Below are 23299 nucleotides of genomic sequence, written 5' to 3'. Positions count from 1 at the left end.
ACCCAAAGTTGCCACCTTGGGAAGATTTAAAAATAGGAAGAAAGGAAACCAGGCCTTGGGGTCACCAGTGCTTTATGAAATTCTGAGGTTTGATTTCTCAGTTTTCCTGGTTTGGACCGCCTAAGGACAACTAAATTGGTATTATGTTCCCTCCAACAGCACAGAGACTAATTCAGAGACTTCATGAAGCTGGGAAGACTGGGGCTGAGCACAGGGGATCAGAACCCAGAAAGATCCCAGGAGCAGAATGGCTAGGATGTCCTTGCAGTTAATGTCTCCTGGGTGCCCGGATCCCGGACACCAGACACTTCCCTGCAGACCCTGCTCACAGGGGTGCCTTCTGGGAAGCTACATTTGATGTGGGGTGATGGTGACAGCACTTCAGTCCAATGGGGAGCAAGCCTCTGGAATGCATACCAGAAAAATAAACCCACAAGGAGGCTGCTCCTCTTCCATATTCAATTTACTGAATGCATACAGGCGTTAGGCTGGACATCATGGTTGATAGATGAGAGAGCAAGGTATGATCTCTGCCTCAGGGAGTTCACAAGCTAATGGAGGAGGCAGAAACAAGAAGTGATTATCATACAAAACATAATGGGATGTACAATCATACAGGTGCAGGCAAAAGAGATGCCATTTGTTAACCTACATTTGTGTAAGTTTTCATAGTTTATAAAGCATTTTGACATGCCTTAGCTCATTTTTTTAAAATGTTTTATTTATTTCTAGGAGAGAGAGAGAGAGAGACAGCGTGAGCAGGGGAGGGTCAGAGAGAGAGGGAGTCACAGACTGAAACAGGCTCCAGGCTCTGAGCTGGCAGTCAGCACAGAGCCCGATGTGGGGCTCGAACCCACGAACCGTGAGATCATGACCTAAGCGAAAGTCGGACACTTAACCAACTAAGCCACCCAGGCGCCCCGACATGCCTTAGCTCATGTGAATTTCACTGTGACTCTGTGAGATAGTCATAGCAGGCATTATCAATATTTTGATTGTATAGATGGAGAAATGGCAATCATGGGTTCATACATCCAAAGTCACAACAAAGCAGATAAGCAGACTGGGTGGCTCAGTCTGTTGAGCATCCGAGTTTGGCTCAGGTCATGATCTTGTGGTCCATGACTTTGAGCCCTGCTTTGGACTCTGTGCTGACAGCTCAGAGCCTGGAGCCTGCTTTGGATTCTGTGTCTCCTTCTCTCTCTGCCCTTCCCCTGCTCATGCTCTATCTCTCTCCCTCTCCCTCTCTCTCTCAAAAATAAATAAACATTAAAAAAATTAAAGTCACAAAGCAGATAAATGGGAGAGCTAGGTCAAGGTCATGTGTTTCCCTAGGCTTTTTCTCCAGGGACAACCAACACATCTTGAGAGCTTACTAAGGGCTTTACTTGTAGCAACTCATTCTGTCTTCATAATAACCCTTTGAGGAGATGCTGTTACCTCCTTTACACACATGAGGAAACTCATGCATGTGGTTTGAGTAATGTGCATAAGATGTACAGCCAATATGTGGAAGCAGTTGGATTTGAATCTGGTAAGTCTGACCCCAGACCTCCTAAGGACTTTGCTAGATGTACAACACATACAACATGTTAGAGCAAAGGTGACTGGGAGCCAGGAGTTGGGTAAGAAAATGCAAGTAGCAATTTCTCTAGTAAATACAGGCCTTTACCCAGGATGTGTCTCCAGGATACCAATCAGAGGGTGCTATCTCCCCAGGTTAGGTAGATGATCTAGGCCATATAAGACAGTCTTCTTTAATAATGGTGACAGAATGATTCATAAATATTGTACTAAATCTTTTTTTAATTTTTTTTTACAAATAGTTTATTGTCAAATTAGTTTCCACAGAACACCCAGTGCTCATCCCCACAAGTGGCCTCCTCCATGCCCATCCCCACCCCCACATCCATCAGTCCTCAGTTTGTTTCTCAGCATTCAAGAGTCTCTCATGGTTTCCCTCTCTCCTTTTCCCCCACCATTTCCCCCCTTCTTCTGCCCCATGGTCCTCCGTTAATTTCCTCCTAATCCTCCTATATGTGCAAACATGATATTTGTCCTTCTCTGCCTGACGTATTTCGCTCAGCATAACACCCTCAAGGTCCATCCACGTTGCTACACATGGCCAGATTTCATTCTTTCTCACTGCCATGTAGTATTCCATGGTATAGATAAACCACATCTTCTTGATCCATTCGTCTGTTGATGGACACTTAGGCTCTTTCCATGTTTTAGCTATTGTGGAGAGTGCTGCTATGAACATTGGGGTACATGTGCTCCTATGCATCAGCATAGGAATTTACCCAAGGGTAAATGCTATTGCTGGGTCATAGGGGAGTTTTATTGTTTTTTTCCTGAGGAACCTCCACACTGTTTTCCAGTGGGGCTGTACCAGTTTGCATTCCCACCAACAGTGTAGGAGGGTGCCCGTTTCTCCACAACCTCGCCAGCATCTAGAGTTCTCTGATTTGCTCATTTTAGCCACTCTGACTGGCATGAGGTGGTATCTCAGTGTGGTTTTGATTTGTATTTCCCTGATGAGGAGGGATGCTGAGCATCATTTCATGTGTCTGTTGGCCATCTGGATGTCAATATTGTACCAAATCTTAGTGAATTGAAGAAATAGTAAGCTTTCAGAATTGAAATACAGATCACTCAGGAATGTTTGCTTATTGATAACCCCATATTTCCTTTCCTGGTTGCAAGAGGTAGAGAATGGAAGTACCTGTGAAACAATCAGCAGGTACTGAGAACCTTCTCTGTGCAAGAGAGAAGGAAGGAGGGAGTTCCAGGAAGACAAAACAGAACAAACGTCCTCGAAAGACTTACAATATAACTGAGTAGAGGAAAACCTTGCTCAGTACAAAGTACTGTCGGAGAAGAGCTAAATTACCAGGATGTGAATGAAATGCTAATGACATTCATCAAAGGGTGAGAGCACAGTGGGTGGACACTGTGGTCAAGGATGGCTTTGAGGGAAGTGAAACTTGAGGGGATGATAGGATGACAGGGAAGGGGCGTTTGCCAGCACCGGCCAGAGCACGGTGGGAAGGCAATGCAGGTGTCTCAGGAAGAGTACACGGTTATTCACTCCGTTCCTGCAGCGCTCAGAGGCTGCACCTCCCTGGTTGTTTCAGCTTGTCTTATTCGGAAAGAGAATTGATGGGACAACTTAATCCATTTCCAGACTTCCCTCCAAGAAGAAGCCTTGAACGCCTGAACTGGATCTGAAGGTAAAAGACAGCCCAGGATGGTAAGTTGACTTCTGAGGGGAATGGGGGCGGGGTGCAGGAAGAAGAAGCATTCCCCACTTGGCAAAAGCAAAGGAGGGTACAAGAATCTCAGAATAATCTTTTCCATTGAGTTAATGGAAATATTGACAGTGGAGGAGAGGATTTGCCCATTAGTGTGCACACATGGCAGCTTCTGGCTGAATTCCCTACCAGTGTTGTTTCAAACCTGCCTGCCCATTAGAATCACTGTAACTACCCCAGCACTAGACCTACTGAATGTGCAGCCCAACTATTGCACTTTTTCCCAAAGCTACCTGGAAGGTCCTAACACTCTCCTTGATGTTAATGACATTGAAGGACTTTTCAAGAAACAAGAGGTTGTCAAGAAGATTCCTGTATCAGACTGAGGATTAAAATAGATGAACTCAGGGGTTCTTTCCAACTCTGAGCTTCTAATATTCTGGCCTTATAAAACTTCTTAGGAAAAATGTATTAAAGACAGACGGTCAGGTATATTGCCTTGATGGGTCTGACCAAGTGCATGAACAATCCACGCATCCAGGCACCCATGCATCCAACCCCCCAACATATTTACTAGGGGCTTTGCAGGTACTCAGTTTGGTGTCAGTTGGTGACTCCTCTCTGTGGAGCTGAAAGCTCCACTCAGTAGCAAATTGAACTCCTTGGCAACATGAGGCTACAGTGAGACTACTGGATGATTTTAAAGATTAGGTTTGTGACAAACTGGATCACAGTCCACAAACAATTGATCAATTGGCTATGATTCCAATGAGGGTCCCTTTGCATGCACCTATATAGGGGACAGTGGTGTGGGAGGGGGGATGCATATTGAAAACGACAAGGTCTTCTATTTTAGGAGAATGTGGGAAAACTATGCTCAGGATACAAGAGAATGCAAACAGATTCAGTGCACAGTAATCACTGTCTCTGTTCAATGAAAGGAAACTTCTTATAGGAATAATGATTTGCCCTATTATTGTAATGAATTCATGGATAATTTTGCTATGGTCTTGCTTTGTGGAATCAAAGGTCCTGAAAGCTGTAGCAAGATACATGCACATGCAAAGCCAGCCAGGCGCAGCTCTTCAGGTGCTCAGTGGAGATGAGAGGAGGGACCAAAGTTCTTTCCAAATAGCAGGCAGTTTCCAGAGCTCAAGGTGATATAGTAGGACTCAGTAGTTGACATTTAGGAAGCCACGTTTGAGTCCAATAATGTCAGAAATCTGAATTACATCTGGGTACACTTGATGCATCCAAAGTATTACTTTGAGTCCCAACCATACTCTGAAATTAGACACAGAGACCAAGCCCCCCTTCAGTGGCCTGCTCAATTTCCATTTCCTTTCAGGATTTCCAGCCTTACTTTGCAGCCTGAGATGTAAATGGGTCTCTAGTCATGAACACTACCTCAGCACACTGTCCCCCTGGGCAGCCTTTTTCCGGAGCCTGGTATGTGTGGCATCTCCTTAGAAGTTTCAGAGGGTGAGGGGGAGAGTCCAGAGTAAGTTGGTTCCTGCTCTTTGCACCTAAAGGGGACTCAGCTCAGGTCAGAGAATCTGGGAGCTACTGTGACCTTAGGACCCAAATGTTAAGCACTGATACCGGATGGGAGCAGGGAGCTCAGGGTGGAGGCCAGCGCTTTGTGGTTTTGAGTATCACTGTCCTTGGTGTGGGGGCACACCTGCTCTTCTCCAGCTCGGTCTGGAAGCCCCTGCTCTGGCTTCAGTAGAACTTTCCCCAAGGGCTTTGTGGAGCCTTCTGTCTCAGCCCCTGCATTCACAATCATAGGATCAAGGCTTTAAATACGGGGGTGCCTGGATGGCTCAGTCTGTTAAGCACGCAACTTTTGATTTCGGTTCTGGTCATGATCTTGCGGTTTATGGGATCAAGCCCTGCGCTGGGGTCTTCACTGAAAGAGCGGAGCCTGCTTGGGATTCTCTGTCTTCCTCTCTTTCTGCCCCTCCCCTACCCCTTCTCAAAATAAATAAATAAACTTTAAAAGAAAAGGCTTAAATATGGATTGGGGACTCTATTTCCACAAGTTCATTCTATTTCCACATCTCCTGACTTCTTTTTCTCAGAGCCCTCTGAGAAGGCACTACAGAAGAGTATCTCACCAAGGTCATATCTCTTTCAGTGGGAAGACTTGGCAAAAATTTTCAGAAAATAACATTATCCTGACTGTGCTAGGCTATAAAGAAAAAATGTTGAAGGAATCAGGTTAAGGAAGAGCAGGAGCTGGGGGTGATTTCAGGGGTGGCTCAGTGTTTTCCCTTCTTTTTAATAATCTGTCTAAAGGCTCCCTCTACAGATGGTAGGACCATAGGCCACCGCTCCCTCATCATTCCTGCCTCTTCATTACTTCATCTCCATCATTGTGGGAATGGTTTCACCATCTTCTTGCTTGTTCACTCCCTGGGTCAGGCAGATGGATGTCTAAGTCATCCTGGACAAATGGTTGTTTCTTCTCAAAATTGTGTGGGGAGGAGCCACAGCCTTCCTAAAAAATACCATTCCCACATCTTGTTCTTCCTTAGAAGCTTCCTTAGGAGACTGAGAGGGCAAGGAGAGAGCCTTATGTAAATCTTTGCACCCAGAGGGTGCAGATTCTCTCTTGTTCTAATGTATCCATTCAGTCAACACATAAATGTTTACAGAAAGACAATTTTATGGCTAGCACTTTGTAGAAAATCTTTAGGGGAGCCTAAGAATGGAAAAAGTACCATCCTGACCATCAAGGAGCTTACAACACACTGAGCAGAATATAGTTCATATTTGTCCAGCACTTGACAACCTACAGCCGACACATTCACATCTAGTGTCTCATTTGATACTCATGACAGTCCTCTGAGGTGGGCCAGCAGGTCACTGTAGGAGAGTCCAGAACTGGTTTGACTCATGGGACCAATCCCCTCCCCTTCCCTTCTTCCCTTCCAAATGGTTTATTTCAATTTCCCCTCCCAAGACAAAATTTCCAGCTTACTTTTGTCATGGTAGCCTTTCCAGAACAAAGACCCCTGGGGGGACATGTCTTCAGGGCAGGCCTTTTTCCAAGAGAGCCTATAATTCAAGTCTAGAACTCAAGAGTGAAACATCAAGGCCTGGAAAGGAGGTCAAATCCATAGAAAATGTTGAGGTGCTTCTCTAAAAGTTTCAGCTGGCAATGGCTTTCCCTTATGCCACTCCTGCCAAAGAAATCCCCTAGTTTCCAGTGACCTTGTAAATTTACTGATGGTTTGGTAGTGACTGTTGATGAGAAGTATAGCAAATAGCGCCTGAGTGCTATTTATGTGATCCTTTTGAAAATAAGCCTCAATTTTCAAATGCATGACATTAAATTTCACCACCTATTTTGAACTTATTACACAGAAGGTTTAAAAATGTTTTTATTGGGGTGTCTAGGTGGCTCAGTCGGTTAGGCATCTGACTTCGGCTCAGGTCATGATCTCATGGTTCGTGAGTTCAAGCCCCGCATTGGGCTCTGTGCTGACAGCTCAGAGCCTGGAGCCTGCTTCGTATTCTGTGTCTCCCTTTCTCTGACCCTCCCCTGCTCATGCTCTGTCTCTCTCCATGTCTCAAAAATGAATAAGTGTTAAAAAATTACAAAAAGATATTTTTATTTATTTTTGAGAAATAGAACATGAGTGGGGATGGGCAGAGAGAGGACAGAGGACCCGAAGCAGGCTGTACACTGACAGAAGAGAGCCCGATGTGGGGCTTGAACTCATGAATGAGGGATCATGTCCTGAGCTTAAGTCAGGTGCTCAACCAACCAAGCTACCCGGGTGCCCCAGTATAAAAGCCTTTTATAAGAATAGCAAATGTTGGGGCACCTGGGTGGCTTAGTCGGTTAAGCGTCCAACTTTCGCTTAGGTCATGATCTTGCGGTTCGTGGGTTCGAGCCCCGCGTCGGGCTCTGTGCTGACTGCCAGCTCAGAGCCTGGAGCCTGTTTGAGTCTGTGACTACCTCTCTCTCTGACCCTCCCCTGCTCACGCAGTCTCTCTCTCTCTCTCTCCTAGAAATAAATAAAACATTAAAAAAAAAAAAAGAATAGCAAATGTTTGAGAGTATTGATTGAAAACATAAGCATATATCTAATTACAAAATGCTCCCATTAAGCATACCTGAGCACTTGTTTTCTTAGAAGTTTGAAGCTTTTCAAGAGTATACAACAGCCATACCGAGTATCAGAATTCTAGAGAAGAATTGGAAGAAAGAGCTCAGTGACAGTGATGGAAGATACACTGGGGATGAGAAGAAGCAAGAAAGCGTCAGGACCATTACAGCCAGGAGCATCCCTCAAGAGCCAAGGCTTCCCACCATGAGTGCGGCTCTGTAGGCTGCAAGGGCCCAGAGCTGACCACCTGTAATGGGGCCTCTGTGCTGTCGTGTGGGTAGGAGTCATGTGGTGCCCTGTGTGAGCCGCTGCACAGTCAGAGGAACTGGGCACTGGGAGGGCACACAAAGCAAAGAAATGGAGCACAGAGGATCTTTAGGGCAGTGAAACTCCTCTGCATGATGCCCTGATGGCAGACACGGGACATGATGCATTTGCCAAAACCGATAGAACGTGAAACATAAAGAGCAGGAACCCTAATGTAAACTACTGACATTGTTTATAATCATGTGTCAGTATTGATTCGTCAACTGTAACAGACCCAGCACCCTAATGCCAGATGCTGACGATAGGGAAATTTGTGTGCAGGACAGGGGGGAGGAGAGGAAAGCATAGGGGAACTCCCTGGGCTTCTTGCTCAATTTTTTTTGTTAACCTATAACGTATAACTAACTGCTCTAAAGAATAAAGTATATTTTAAAAAATGACCTGTGTGGCTCAGTTGGTTAAACCTCTGACTCTTGATTTCAGTTCAGGTCATGATCTCATGGTTCATGAGATGGAACCTGGCCTCAGGCTCTGTGCTAACAGCACAGGGCCTGCTTGGGATTCTCTCTCTCCACTTTCACCGTCCCTCAAAATAAATAAATAAACATTGAAAAAATTTTAAATGGCCAGCGATGGTGTTTGCCTCCACAGGTGTTAAAATTTAGTCATTACTTAGAACGAGTCATGCCAGGATCAGATCAATGAAAGACACTAAAGATTCATTCCAGGATCACATTCATGAAATGTGCTAAAACAACAAGTATTTCACTGTGTCCAGCTAGTTAGTTACCTTTCATTCATTTAAATAAGACACAAGCAACTCTCTGTCACAGGCCATCCCTGTTACATGGAGCAAGCTTCCCTATCAGAACTGGAACTCATTTCTTTTTAAATCTGTATGGCCTTAGGGACATCCCTTACCTCTCTCAGCACCTAAGTTTCTCCAGCTGTAAACTGGGGAAGTGGAATGTGGGATGTTTGGAGGTTTCCCCGGGAGGAGGACAGGTTCTTGTCTTCCAGCCCCTAGCCCTTCCCAAATTGTCTGCTCCGTCGCCTGCTACACTTGATCATCCACCTGCAGATGGGAATGGGAGGGGTTTAAATTCTCTGCCAGTGGACTTGTATCTTTCTGCCTGCTTTGCTTATCATGCCCATGCTGGATTAGGGATAAATTCAGGGGAGGCAAATGCCTTTAATATAATATTTCATATCATGTATATGATGATGTGTATTTTATAACTTAATACTATAGGTCACTATTACAGCAGTCTCAGCTGTAATATATTGTACTCAAATGTAAATTCCAGTATATAAATAGAATCCTCATTATACGTTCCGGAATGAAATACAGATGCCTTCAGTATGATCACTGAATCCATGCCGCACCACCATGCCATTGGTGCCGGAACAAGACGCTTACGTGACAGATCAGGGGAGGTGAAAGTGCCTTCCCCAGGGAGCCCATGTGACTGGAGGTCGGAGAACAGCTTGAGCCCAGGGAACAGAGGTGCAGAGCTGCAGCTTCCAGCCCCTTTTCCTTCCCTCCCCACTCCTCACCCCTCCTCCTTTCCGCTACCGCCCTTCTTCTTACTGGAAACCCCTCCTGGCCTCCACCTCCACTGTGAAGATAAGACCTCATGTGTCCTGGGCCGGGAGAGGCGCGGCCTGTGTGAAATGATTTCAGAAAAGGTTCACTTTGGGTGATAAGCACAGGGTTATGTTTGTTCCACTCAGAGCAGAGCCAAAGACTTAGGTCAGACGGAGGAGCTGGGGAGCGTGGGAGACACAGCTTTTGAATTAATGATTCTAGGCATAAAACCTGTCCATTTGTTATTCCCACCCCCAATTCCTGTATATATTCACACTTCCAGGGGCCATCTTGACTCTCTTTCTCTTTATCACTCCTTACCCTCCAAGAAAATCTTTTTTTTTACTTTACATTTAAATAGAACTTTAAACCTTTTCAAATCTATTTTTATAATGGGTATCTGACTTGTCCCTCACAGAAATATCTACTTTGTCTATTGCTACAAGTCAGTAGGAAAGTAGGTCTCCCTTTGGCTGGCCAGACGTCATGTCGTGACGTTCTTGCCCAAGTGACTGAGCTCTCCCCACTCAGAGCATCCCCACATGTTTCCTCCTCAGGTCTTTCTGAAACAGAAGCCCATCTGGAGTTTTCACAGTCTGTTTTGTGATTTCTCAGTCTATTCTTTTTCCACATCATTTTCTTCCCCTTCCTTACCAGTTTCCCCTGCTTTCCTCTTTATGTGGGTCATAGAAATATAGAACTTCATAATAGATGTTGGGAGCCTTGGAGATTGTCACTGTGGCCTGTTTCTACAATGAGGAAAACTGAGGCTTGGAGATGACTTGCCCAAGGTCACACAGCTGCGTTAGTGGTGGAGCTCAGTGTTAGTATCAGGCTTCTGAACCTCTCAGCAAGACTCTCTTCCACCACAGGACACCTACATTTATTAATTGAAATAAATTCATTGGAAAGGGACCAGCCTAGATTCCTAGGCTGCCTTATGAGTAGCTGGTGACTCTTTTCATCTCCTCAGCACAGGTGTCTCATGCTCCATCCATGCCACCTGCCACACGGGGTGCTGTGGAGAAGGGTGCGGTGGCTGTGTGTGCCCTCAGGGGGTGGGATGCTGTGGAAATAGAGAAAATTGCATTTGGGCACTGGATGAGCCATTTGCAAACGGATCCATGCTTCCCTATGCTGGCCCAGCGAGGGGAGAGTGTGGTTTCCCATAGTTTCACTTTCCCCCAGCTCAGGGACACTAATTCTTCTTAGTGTTAACAGTGAAGGTTTTGGAATCATTCATCGCACAATTATTTTGCCTCCAGCCCTGGTGTTACCCTTACTGACTCAGGGGAAGAGCAGACCTTGGAGGCAGGAGTCGGGAAAGCTTGCCTCTGACAAGCTCATCTTCACCTTTATGGACCTCGTTTCTGTTCTTCGTTGAATAAAAGAATTCAGCCAGAAGACAGTTGTTCTTTTCTAGGTGAGGAAAGAAGGAACAATGTCTAGAGCCCCTGGTTACTCTGCCTGCCAGGCTTTGCCACTCTGTACCTGTGTCATCTGTCTGTCATCCCACTCTGTACTTTGATCAAAACCAGAGGGAAGACAGATATGCTTCTCAAGCGAGGATTCTGCCCAGGGAAGGGACAATAGAAACTTTGGACGGCAGAGGAATTGTGTGTGTGTGTGTGTGTGTGTGCCTGCCTGTGTGCACATTTGTTGCACGCACCCACAGTCGCGTGCACACACACACACACACACACACACACACACACACACAGTCTGCCTGATCTGATTGGTGCTCAAAGGCTGCCTGACGGAACCCAGCCCACCCTCGCAGGATGCCTGGGGCTTGTCACGCAGCCCACGTCGGGGAGCAGACATCCTGGTTCCCACTCACCTCTTTTGAGCCTGTGACCCAGGCCAGCCCACCGTGTTTGAGACTCTGCACATCCGGACCCGTGTTATCTCAGGATCCTGGGACTCCTTGGCTCCCCTGCCCTGCCTCCTTCCCTCCCTGCGGACACGTAGCCACCATGCACTTCTCAAAGGGCTATTTCTAGCGGAGGGGCTGTAATTCAGCCCCAGCGTGTCAGGTCAGGCCAGGCTGTGCGCTGCAGCTGGGACGAGCGGCCTGACACGCTGTGGGTTCAGCAGAATGCAGGATGTAGGGGTTTCCGGAGGCAGGCATCCCCCCAGCCTGCTGGAGGTCATGGTTGCTGAGACGTGGGGGTGGGGGGCAGACAGGATGCTCCTGCTGCCTGATTGGGAGGAGCTGGGTGTGTAGGGAAGAGTGAGGGAGAGCGCAGCCTCACACCTCCAGCCCTTACTCTCTGTTTTCTGGCGGCCGCAGACTTTCCCCTGCTGACAGCGAGGCGTGGAGCTAATGCAAACCCTGGGTTAGACGGTGGGGGCAGGAGCCCAGCGATGCCCCACACTGGACCTGCTGTTTTTGTTGTTCCTGCGCTTCATGAGGCCTCCGTGTCCTCATACGCAAAGACGAGATAATCTTTGTACCTGCCTCATGAGATCGCTGACAGGATTTAATCGTATGACACATACGATAATTTCTCATCAAGCGGTCACGTAGCCCTGCTTGGTAACGTGGTAAATGTTTACCGTCCTTATTGTTTCTTTTCCAAACCCCAGCCTCCTGCCACAGCGTCGGGTAGTTCCTACGTGGCTCTCACTTCGTATCAGAATTCCTCACAGGGAACTTTCGGAGTTACTGTTATTTCTGATGTCTGGCATATTTTAGGTGCTTCACAAGTTTTTATTGAAAGAAGGAACCAGTTTCTCCTCAGCTTGACAATGACCTTGGGATGAAAACAGAAATCAAACAAAAAACCTGGGTTCAAATCCCAGCTGCAGCCCATGGCTAGCATTGTGACCTGACTGGCTAAGCCTTGGACACTCATTCCCCACATCCTCCGGTCTCCAGCCTCTCAGGTGGAGATAATGCCTCCTGGCCGGTCTCCTTCCCAAGGCTGTGGGGACAGATGTGCAAAGGCTGTAACATGGCCTCAGAAGCAGCGAGACGCTGTGCAGCTCCAGAAAGATTATTCTTTGTCTCCAGTTACTTCAGATTCCCCACTCCAGGGAGACAGATCTGTTCTACTTAACTCCCTTTTACATTACCATGTTCCCAGAGCCGAGGTTTATCCTAGCTGTGTCATAGTCTGTCCCTTCCTTTTCCCTTCTCTCCCTCAGGAAGGGAGAGAAGGCTCCCTTTCTTTCAGATCTGGGGCAACTCACCTCATGAAGGAAGCCATTCCCAGCTTCGTCCAAACTCAAGGGCTCCATTCCATGCAACATTGCAACACTCCCTGTAGAGAGGCATTGGTTAGGACCTAGCCTTTTTCTCTGGGCTTGTTCTCATATTTTTGAGGAATTCATTCATTCGTTATGACTTTAAGGCAACCATTGAGTGATGCTCACTTCGTTGGTGTCTTTCAGACAAGACCACATGACCTCACTTTAACTTCATCTCAGCCCTCTCAGCTCTGTGAGAGAGGAGAGATGGGTTATTACCTTCATTTTATAGATGTTCAGAAACTTGAGACCTCAAAAAGACAATTGACTGACTCAAAGTCTCATTGTCAGCCAATGAGCTGTACTCAGCTCTTCTGTCTTCTTTGGGTTATAGTGGTGAATCCTGAAGGCAAGTTGGTATTACCGGGGTTCTTCTGATGGGCCACGTTGCATGAGAGCTCAGACTTTATGTCTTATAGACATGACGTTTTCAATCTTTGCCGCCCTGTTACTGGCTGTCATCTTGGATAAGTACTTGGACTCTCTGTGCTTAGTTAACATGTCTGTAAAATTGGGACATTCTATCTACCTTATACACAACATACTTGACCCATAGTTTGTACTCAACGTTCTCTTCAATCTTTGTATTTCCTCAAAGTACCCAACAGCCTCTGGTAAGTGTGTGCACATTATATTTCTATTCCTACCCCATGAAGCTATTTCAAGGTGAAATGAACTGAATATTTATCCAGTTATTCAATGAATATATAGTAAATGCCTTATATGGACATTGTGCTAGATTCAGAGATAAATGGGTGAAGAAATATTATCCTTGCCTTTAAGAAGCCTACAGTATAGTGAAGAAAGGCATCTGCTAGAGGGAAAGCTACTGTGATTTGTGTCATGAAAGAGGTGTGCTCAAAGGCCTCTGGGAGCCAGGAGGAAGATCCTTAAAACTGGCCAGGGAAAGTCAAGTTGGGCTTCACAGAAGGGACAACAGCAGAGCAAAGTTTTGAAGGAGTAAAAATTAGCCATGTGGGCAAGGTATCTTAGAATGGAGATGATTTTATTTTACTTTTTAAAAATTTTATTTTATTTATTAAATTTTTTTTTCTTAAATACTTTATTGTCAAGTTGGTTTACATATAACACCCAGTGCTCATCCCCACAAGTGCCCTCCTCCATGCGCATCACCCCCCTTTCCCTCCCCCCTCCCCCCTCAGCCCTCAGTTTGTTCTCAGCATTCAAGAGTTTCTCATGGTTTGCCTCCCTCCCTCTCCCCAACTATTTTCCCCCTTGTTCTCCCGCATCGTCCTCCATTAACTTCCTCCTAATCCACCTATATGTGCAAATATATGGTATTTGTCCTTCTCTGCCTGACTTATTTCGCTCAACATAACACCCTCAAGTTCCATCCATGTTGCTACAAATGGCCAGATTTCATTCTTCTCATTGCCATATAGTATTCCATTGTATACATATACCACATCTTCTTGATCCATTCATTAGTTGTTGGACACTTAGGTCCTTTCCGTGTTTTGGCTATTGTTGAGAGTGCTGCTATGAACATTGGGGTATATGTGCCCCTATGCATCAGCACTCCTGTATCCCTTGGGTAAATTCCTAGCAGAGAGAGACACAGAATCTGAAACACGCTCCAGGCTCTGAGCTAGCTGTTAGCACAGAGCCCAATGCGGGGTTCGAACCCATGAACCATGAGATCATGACCTGAGCTGAAGTCAGATGCTTAACTGACTGAGCCACCCACATGCCTCTATTTTAAAAAAAATTTAAATGTTTATTTTTTAGAGAGAGAGAGAGAGGGAGGGAGGGAGAATGAGCAGAGGAGGGGCAGAGAGAGAGGGAGACAGAGAATCCAAAGTAGTCTCCAGGCTCTGAGCTGTCAGCACAGAGCCCGACATGGGACTTGAACCCACAAACTGTGAGATCATGACCTGAGCTGAAGTCGGACACTCAACTGTCTGAGCCATCCAGGTACCCCAAAGTGAGATTATTTTAAAAGGAGAAATCACATTAGAAGGACAGAATCATGAAAAAAACAACACCCTTGGAGAGCTATGAGAATTGGAATGACCACAACAAAAAGGTGTGAAGTATTGATAAAGAAGGGGGAAGGGGGGCACAGTTGGATTACAAATGGACTTTTGTGACACATTAAGGCATTCTGAGCATAACTTCAGCCTACGGGGACACTTCAGCAATTTTGGGCAGGGAATCATCATGGTCAAACCTGTGTTTCAGGATGATCATTCTGGTAGCAGTAAGATGAACCGATTTGAGAGAAACAAGTCTTATATGTAAGGAGACCAGTTAGAAATTTTTCAGAATATTCTAGATTAGAAGTGGTAATAGGCTGAACCAAGTCAAAGGCCATTTGGGGCTAGAAAAAATAGGGTTATGAAAAATTTAGAAAGAACTGAAAGAAATAAATGATTGTACTTGGGGGTCAGAGAAAGGAAGGAGTAAAGGATCATCCCAGAGTTTCTGAGTTGAGTGCCTCCAGGGGCTGATGGCACCATCACCAGACTAAGAAAACACCACAAAGGAATATATTTGTAAGAGAGATGAGTTTGATTTTGTTGGGTTTGTGTTCATCAGGATATGTATGGCTGTTGAGAGAAAGATCAAGTCTGGTAGTAGAGAAATGGGAGTTGTTCTGATATAGTGATAGTTGAAACAGTATTAGGGTTGGAGCATCCCCCGGGAACACATGGGCTAACGAAAAAGGGCCCTGGGTATCCAGGGAATACCAACAGCTGAGAAGAGAAGTGGAGGAAGAGGAGCCCACAAAGATCAATAAATGTTACTCCTAGGGTTTTAGCTGAGAAGCCTGAGTGTCTGATTCCTGGGTGAACTAGCTTTGGTTCTAGTGGACTCTGAACAGAGGAGGTACAAAAGATGCAACAGGCAAATGTACTGTCTTCATTCTGAGGCAGAACTTCTGTGAGCTGCTCCAGGTAGTACATAAGTTCAGAGGGCATCACTAACTTTAACTTGAGATCTTGACCGAAGATGGACAAGACAGCCTCTTCTTGGCCTCTTACCTCTAAGTTTCCATCTTGCTCTTGATCCTTGGGGTCTTATCTCTCCAATTCCCAAAGGAAGAAATGAATAAAGGCATTTCAATAAAGGGAAGAATTGATGGCTGCTTTCCAAAAGGCTGGAGCAGAGCTGATCTAGTCTCTTCTCTCTCCAGCCCTACCATGAACTCGCTAGGTTTCTAAGAAGCCAAGAGAGAAGGAAGGAATAAGAGGTATCTTAGTGGTTGTTCAGTGAGTACGGTTTGATTTACCCCCTACTGTTTTCATGTGTAGTTTATTTATTCCTAGTACTAAAAAGTTACAGTGTCCTCAGGAACTCAATGTATACCCCTCAAAGGAAGGAGTCCACTTTTTTTGGTATGTATGTATTTATGTATTTGAAATATAATTAACATGTTATATTAGTTTCAGGTGTACAATATATTGATTCAATAATTCCATACGTTACTCAGTGCTCACTATAAGTGTAGTCACCATGTGACTTATTTATTTTATAACTGAAAGTTTGTACCTCTTAATCCCCTTTGTCTATTTCACCTATTCCCCCATCTACCTCCTCTCTAGCAACCACCAGTTTTTTCTCCGTATTAAAAAGTTGTTTTTCTTTGTTTTGTTTTTTAGATTCCACATATAAGTGAAATCACCTGACATTTATCTTTTTCTGTCTGATTTATTTCACTTAGCATAGTACCTTCTAGGTTCATCCATATTGTTGCAAATGGCAAGATCTCATTCTTTTTTATGGCTGAGTAGTATTCCACTGTGTACACACACACACACACACACACACACACACAATGTGTGTGTGTGTGTGTGTGTGTGTGTGTGTGTGATATCTTCTTTATTCATTTGTCTATGTATGGACCCTTGGGTTGCTTCCATACCTTGGCTATTATAAATAATGTTGTAATAAACATAAGGGTGTACATATCTTTCAAATTAGTGTTTTTTGTAATGTTTATTTATTTATGAGAGGGAGACAGTACAAGCAAGGGAGGGACAGAGAGAGAGGGAGACACAGAATCTGAAGCAGGCTCTAGGCTCTGAGCTGTCAGCACAGAGCCTGATGCAGGGCCCGAACCCATGTACTGTGAGATCATGTCCTGAGCTGAAGTTGGACATTCAGCTGACTGAGCCACCCAGGCATCCCACAAATTAGTGTTTTCATTTTGGAGCAGAAAATACTCAGCCGTGGAATTACTGGATCATATGATTATTTTTATATTTAATTGTTTGAGGAAACTCCATACGGTTTTCCACAGTGGCTGCACCAATTTACATCTCCACCAACAGTGTGTGTGAGTATTCCTTTTTCTCCACATCTTCATCAGTATTGTTATTTCTTGTCTTTTTTATTCTAACCATTCTGACAGGTGTAGGTGATATCTCAAGGAAGTCCATTTTGTTATTGAGTTATATCCAGGATTCCATTCCCAAGGGTGGAGTGAAGAGGAAGTGTTAAGCTCCCTGTCAAGATCAGAGTGTGTTAATGATTAAGAATAGGGAAAGAAAAACTGGAGAGTGGGGTCTTAAGGAGGCCAGAGGAAGCAAGATTTCCAGAAAGAGGACATGATTAACCATGTCCAATGCTACAGAGAGGAGACATAAGCTAAGAGACCAGAATTAGCCATTTTTCTTTCATGATTTTGCAAAGAGCTGTTTCAAAGGAGTAGGATTGGAGACTAGATTATGTGGAATGAGGATAGTACAAGAATAGGAAATGAAAATAGAAAATGTGGACATTTTTAAAGTACAGAGAGACAATAATAGAAATGGATGTAGGGTGTTGTTCCTGGCTAATTAGTTAAGAAACTCAAAAGGAAAATAATGTGTTTATCAGATAACAAAGAGAAGAATTTTGAAGGAGTATCATCATCAATCCTCATTTGCTCCAATCATAAGGTTTTCGGCTTTGGGAAGACTTATATGGCTAATGTGTAACTGTCTTGTCCAGTCAGAAAAATGGAAAATCAGGGATTACATTTTCAACTTAAAAATTATTGCCTGAAGCAACTTAAATGTCCATCAGTAGACAGATGGACAAAAAAGATGTAGTATGTATATATATATTACACAGCCTTAAAAAAGATGAGATTATGCTATTTGTGACAATGTGGGTGGGTTTAAAGGGTATTATGCTAAGTGAAATAAGTCAGAGTGACAAATATCATATGATTTCACTCAAATATGGAGTCCGAAAAAATGAATAAACAAAAAAACAAACAAAAGGTAAAATAAGACCTATAAATACAGAGAACAAAGTGATGCTTGCTAGGAGGGTGGTAAGTAGAGGGATGGGCAAAATGGTTGAAGGAGAGTTGGAGATACAGGCTTCCAGGCATGGAATGAATAAGTCATGGGATTAAAAGGCACAGCATAGGGAATACAGTCAGGGATATTATAATGGTTTATGGTGACAGATGGTGGCTATGCTTATAGTGACCACAGCATAATGTATAGAGAAGTTGAATCATCATGTTGTACACTGAAACTAATGTAACATTGTGTATCTTTTACACTCAAAAAATTTTTTTAAGTTATTTCCTCTGCAAAACTATACAACTAGAAGACAACACAGGAGAAAGTTTAGATGATGTTGGGTATGTGATGACTTTTTAGATATAGCTCTAGAGGCATGATCCATAAAAGAAATAATTGATAAGCTGGACTTCATTGAAATGAAAACTTTTTGTTCTGAGAAAGACAAGGACAAGTTGCAAACTGGGAGGAAATATTTGCCAAAGACACATCTGATAAAGAACTATTATTCAAAATACCCGGGCGCCTGGATGGGTCAGTCAGTTAAGCATCGGACTTCGGCTCAGGTCATAATCTCACAGTTTGTGGGTTCGAGCCCAGCGTCAGGCTCTGTGCTGACAGCTTAGAGCCTGGAGCCTGCTTCACTTCAGATTCTGTCTCCCTCTTTCTCTGCCCCTCCCCTGCTCATGCTCTGACTCTCTCTTTCTCTCTCAAAAATAAACATCAAAAAATTTTTTAAAAACTCAAAATATACAAAGAACTCTTAAAACTCTTTAATAAAAAAATAAACAACTTAAAAAATGGGCATAAGACCTGAACATACACATCACCAAAGATGATGGCAAATTAGCATTCAAAAGGTGTTCTCTTCATAAGAAAAAAAATTTTTTACTAGTCTCCATGCCCTAGCATAGAGCCCCAAACAGGGCTCAAACTCATGACCTGAGATCAAAGCCTGATCTGACATCAAGAATTGGATGCTTAACTGACTTAGCTACTAAGGCACCCTATGAAAACAATTTTTGTTTTCAATGTACTGTGACAAATGTTAACTAGAATTATTGTGGTGATTATTTTGTATTATATACAAATATCAAATCATTATGCTGTATACCTGAAATTAACATAAACTAACATATAGATAGGTAGATAGATATAGATAGATAGATAGATAGATAGATAGATAGATAGATAGATAGATAGATACATACATTATACTTCAATTTAAAAAATAAAGAAAAGATGCTCCAGAGCACCTATCATCAAGGAAATACAAATTAAAACAACACTGAGATGCCACTACACACCTCTTAGAATGACCAAAGTTCAGAATACTGATAACACCCAGTGCTGGTGAGAATGTGATGCAACAGGAATTCTCATTTTATGCTGGTGGGGATGCAACATGGCACAGCCACTTTGGAAGACTGGCATTTTCTTATGGAACTAAACATTCTCTTACCATATGATCCTGGAATCATGCTCCTTAATATTTATCCAAAAGAGTTGAAAGCATATGTCCACACAAAAACCTGCACATGGACGTTTATAGCAGCTTAATTTATAATTGCCAAAACTTGGAAGCAACCAAGATGTCCTTCAGTAAATGAATGGATAAATAAACTGTAGTATGTCTAGACAATGGGCTATTATCCAATGCTAAAAATAAATGTGCTATCAAGGCATGAAAAGACATGAAGGAACTTTTAAATATATATTAGTAAGTGAAAGAAACCAATCTGAAAGCTACATACTGTATGATATTCTGGAAAACACAAAATTATGGAGATGGTAAAAAGATCAGTGATTGTCAAGGTTGGGGTAGAAGGTGGGGAAAGGGATGAATAGGCAGAGCACAGAGGATTTTTAGGGCAGTGAAAACACTCTGTAGGATACTATAATGATAGATATAGGTCATTTGATGCATTTGTCCAAACCCATGGCATCTGTAACAACACCAAGAGTGAACCCTAATGTAAACTATGGACTTGGGGCGATTATGATGTATCAATGTAGAGTCATCAGTTCTAACAAATGTTCCACTCTGGTGCAGGAGATTGATCATGGGAAAAGCTATGCAAACAATATATGGACAATCTCTGTACCTTCTTTTCAATTTTGGTGTGAAACTAACATTGCTCTAAGGAAGAGAAAGTCTTTAAAAAATGATTTCCTCATTAAAATGTCCACATACCTTACAGCTTGGTAAGTTTGGCAAAAGCAAAGGAGTCAACTTAGAATATAAAAAGCAGTTGCTGTATGAGGCTGTGTTATTTGTTCTGTGATACAACTTCAGCATGTGAATTTATGTAATAAATATTTATTGAGTGGAGCGGCTATGTGTGACACTATGGTAGTAAAAAAGTGATAGACATGACCTCTGCTCTCAAATGGTTAGCATTAGCAGGGAAGAAAGATAATTTAATTAGTACAGTATCATCAAAGTGGGATAAGTGTTACTATAGGCATAGAGCACATACCCATGAGAAGGGCTGGCAACGGGTCCCATTCAGACATGGGGTGGAGGAGTGTCAGTGAGTAACCAGGAGGAAGTGATGATGGCTATACTGTGATCTGGAAGATGAGCAACCTTGGAAACTATAGAAAAGTACGGAGTTAAAAAAATATCCATAATCTCTCTGAATGTAATTACAGCTTGGTGTACTTTCTTCCGATCTTTCTTTCTTGAATGTTTTTTGTTTTGTTTCATGAAAAAAAAAAGTTGCTCAAAAATATTTAAGAAAATACAGTAAAAAGAACAAAGTAAAAGAAAACCCCACCACCTGTAACTATCCATCCTTCAATGAACATTATTCCAGACATATCTGTAAGAATCTTTAATGACAGAAGAGTAGGTGGAAATGTTAGCACAAGTACTTTTATAAAAATGGGATCATGCCATATATTCTATTTTTAAAAGTTTATTTATTTTATTTTGAGAGGACATGTGTGAGCAGGGGAGATGGAGAGAGAGAGAGAGAGAGAGAGAGAGAGAATCCCAAGCAGGTTCCAAACCGTTAGTGCAGAGCCAAACATGGGGCTCGATCTCATAAACCATGAGATCATGACTTTAGCTAAAATGAAGAGTTGGATGCTTAATGAACTGAGCCACTCAGGCGCACCCATATATACTATTTTTAAGCAAAATGTTTTAATTAGATATTCCTTGGATTTAACAGAAGAAAAAGAAGAGATGGTGGTGAAACTGGTGAAGATATTGGTAAACTTCAGTTAAATGTATCATTTGCACAAAAGATATTGTTTTGATAAAATCCTTCTGCATTTGAGAAAATAGATTAGGGGCGCCTGGGTGGCTCAGTCAGTTAAGCATCTGACTTCGGCTCAGGCCATGATCTCATGGTTCATGGGTTCAAGTCCCACATTGGGCTCTGTGCTGACAGCTAGTTCAGAGCCTGGAGCCTCTCTTTGGATTCTGTGTCTCCCTCTCTCTCTGACACTCCCCCACTTGTGCTGTCTCTCTCTGTCTCTCAAAAACAAATAAAACATTAAAAAAATAAACAAAAGATTATAAAAATATTATGAAAAACATTAAGAGGTTAGAATAATTGCCTAAATATTTTGGGAGGGGGGTACCGATTTAAATTAGGCAATTTTGATTGGGTAAATGCTATGAAAATAAGGAAAAACAAGAAATAAGAAAACAAAATAAAAAATTAAAAAATAGTAGTATTTCTTATGTATCCTCTTTCTCTTCACCACTCCCTAATTTTGTTAATTATATTGTTAAATTGTCAAAAATTATCAAAAATGTATCAAAGTTTACATTGTCAAAATTTGTTGTGTAATCATAATTTCTACAACTGTTTAGTCTTTGTTCAGCATCTAATGGTTTCAGTGCTTACCATCGGCACTTTTTCAGCTGTTTCTCCTTTCCTGAATTTTAATTTTGATTAATATTTATTTATAAAATTGTATTAACATCATCACTCTCCCTGCCCGCTGCAAGTGGAGTTCCTAGTTTTTGTCTTCTTAAATTCTTTCAGGTGGGAGAAATTATGAGTTTTGACCTCTTTGTGAAGTGACTTCTTGGTGATTATAATTTTGGAAACAATTTTCTTTTCCTCAAAACATTGTAAATATCGAGCCACAATTTTCTTTTTTTTTTAATTTAAATTCCTTTTTCCTTTTATTTTTTATTTTTTTGCAAATAGTTTATTGTCAAATTAGTTTCCACATAGCACCCACTTGTGCTCATCCCCACAAGTGTCCTCCTCCATGCCCATTCCCCCTCCCCCCCACATCTATCAGTCCTCAGTTTTTGTCAGCATTCAAGAGTCTCTCATGGTTTGCCTCTCTCCCTTTCCCCCACCATTTTCCCCCTTCTCCCCTTCTTCTCCCCCTTGTTCTTCAGTTAAGTTCCTCCTAATCCTCCTATACATGCAAACATATGATATTTGTCCTTCTCTGCCTGACTTATTTTGCTCAGCATAACACCCTCAAGGTCCATCCATGTTGCTACACAGAGTCACAATTTTCTGGTGTTAAATATTGCTCTTGGAAGTATGAAGTCATCTCAACTTTTCCTCCTTACAGGTGAACTGTTTTTTTATGCCTGGATTTTTTATTTAGAAGGACTTCCCAAGTTCCAGGAACTATTTACCTATTTTTGATGCTTGTGTTATATCAATTTAACACTTCATATCATTTTCAGGTGGTGTGAGAATTCTTAAATTTTAATAAGTGAACAGGACATATCTTGGTTTTGAAGCTTGTGTGTCAGTTTTTCATGAAATCAATTGTGTTATTTCAATCTGCACGTTTGACTCTTCATTTCAGGGAAAATTCTTGTATTATATCTTCATTATTTCGATTCCATTTCTTTCCTTCTCTACATCAGGGACAGCAAAAATCTTATGTTGAGTTGTCTTTCACCTTCCTTCACATCTCTTATTTTCTGTCTAATTGCTGTTAGTTCTTATTTTTGTCTTCTTTATTACTGACACCCAGCTCAAGCCTTTCCAGTAACAAATTTTCTCATAGGTAGTATATCTGTTCTGTTTCTTATCTATTTATTACTTTTATAATGATCTTGCTTTGCTTCTCTATTTGTTTTCTTAGCTCTACAATTTCTCTTCTTTTTTTGTAGTGTTAGCCAATTAAAAAAAATCATCTCATCTTTAAGTTCTTGTTTTCATTGAGTTCACATTTTCTTTCATTGTTTTTTAGTGTGAAACACTTGTGAAGGATTTTCTTCCTTACCTTGTGTTGTATTTTATTTCAAACTGGGGTTTTTGTCTTTATTTGCATGCTATGATTATTTTTCTGCTTTTATTTTGCTTTTTTCCCTATTCCTTTCCCCTTCCTTCCTTCCTTCCTTCCAACTTCCATAGTATGTTTGCTTAATTTCCATGCCCTTTCTTTTTACCTTCAGCTAATGTTGAACTACATTACCTTCAGCTAATGTTCAAACTACTGGGTTTGAAGATGAGTCTGAGGATAGTTTTGAAATATCTATGTAGGTTTTGTTACTTAACTCTTTGTTCCCTTCTAAGATTTGGTTACATGTTTTGTATTGGGGTTATTTCATCTTCTGGTGTT

Source organism: Crocuta crocuta, unplaced genomic scaffold (genome assembly GCF_008692635.1).
Source record: "Crocuta crocuta isolate KB4526 unplaced genomic scaffold, BGI_CrCroc_1.0 scaffold72, whole genome shotgun sequence".
NCBI classification, from domain to species: Eukaryota; Metazoa; Chordata; class Mammalia; order Carnivora; family Hyaenidae; genus Crocuta; species Crocuta crocuta.
This window is presented reverse-complemented; position numbering follows the sequence as displayed.